We start from the raw sequence: 1,503 nt of genomic DNA, 5'->3' as shown, positions 1-1,503 counted from the left end.
AGCAAACTTATTTCCAGTGTTGGCACTTTGAGATGAATACATTGATTTGGCATTGCAGTTTGGGCACGCTGAAATGCTGCCAGCACAGATACCAACCTTCAGCTCCATTTTTTTCCCAGGAAACATTTTTACGCCTTTCAACTACTTTATGTAAACAAGCAAGCAAATCTATTAACAGAACTCTATGTTAACATTTGATACAAGGTCCACTTGGATTAGTTATCACAGTTTTGCAACTGTTAAGGCATATTCAGAACTGGAACAGCAGAAATTAAAGGTTAGAATTGAGAAACGTGTTCTTTAACAGCAAGGAAACTGGGGACCTAGAGAGGCCCAAAATAAAAGGTCAAAAGAGTTCACACCTAGGCAACAGCGTTTTGGCGGCAAGATTTTAGCCATTTTTGTGCACGATTATGCGTGTCCCTGGGGCCTCAAGCCCAACTCCAATAAATATGCATTTATTTTTCTTTTGGTTACAATGATGAAGAGTAAAAACACTTGTGAGGTTTTCTTTGCCATCTGTGTCCCTGTCGGGGAGCTTTTACCTCACTTCTAGTCCTGGCGACGAAACGAGAAGACAGATCTCAACAAAGAATGCAGACAGCAATAAAACCTGACAGAGGTTCTCATTCCATTCACTCTGCTAATTAGTGTATTATTGTCAGTGCTTCCACTGGGCAGACTTTGCATACTTCCTGTCTCCATGACAACACTTGAAGTGAGGCAAGTTTTCCCAATTAAAGGTTACAGAAACAGCAAACAAACATCTGCTGCAGGGACTCTAATCCTTATCTACTTAGTCCAAAATGAAAAGCTACTGCAGTGCTGGCTGCGATCTTCTGGGTGTTGGTACGGTTCCCCTCTGCTCTGAAAACACAGGGGGTCGCTTGCTCAGAACAGCGGCCACTCAGAGAATACCTCATGTTTTTATCAAGGAATACATCTCAAAGATGCTTTTGAGCAAAACTCAATCAATCATGGAGCTACAGAAGCTGTCTCTCCAGAAATGAAGGTAGATGTAACTCTATAGAGGTCTCTGGGGCTGTAATGTGCAGGTGCAGCAAGGACAGAGAGGACTTGTGACCCTTGACATAAACAATCCCCGGAAGACAGTCATAGATAGGATTCAGGTAAGTATCCATCGGTGGAGGGGAAGTTAGTTTAGTTCTGAGCACATTGGCAAAAAAGGGTAATGAGCCATTTTTAATTTTTTTTTTATTGTTTATCCGATTAACCGATTAATCGAACTTAATAATCGGCTAACTAATCGATTTTGAAAATAATCGTTAGCTGCAGCTCTAGTGCCTTGCTATAATGTGCACCTTTCCTTTAAAGCTGATTTACTGAAAGTGGAACTTTACTTTGCTAACAGGTAGGCTTTTTATTGCAAGAGTCATACTAGGAGGGGGATTTATCAAAACTGGGACAGAATCTGGAGCAGTTTCCTTTGGCAACCAATCAGCTTCTCTCTTCAGTTGTTTGTTCAGTTAAGATTTGAAAATG

This window comes from Nanorana parkeri, unplaced genomic scaffold (genome assembly GCF_000935625.1).
Source record: "Nanorana parkeri isolate BGI_ZX_2015 unplaced genomic scaffold, ASM93562v1 scaffold798, whole genome shotgun sequence".
Lineage (NCBI taxonomy): Eukaryota > Metazoa > Chordata > Amphibia > Anura > Dicroglossidae > Nanorana > Nanorana parkeri.
The sequence above is the reverse complement of the archived record's forward strand: the minus strand, read 5'-3'. Positions refer to the sequence as shown.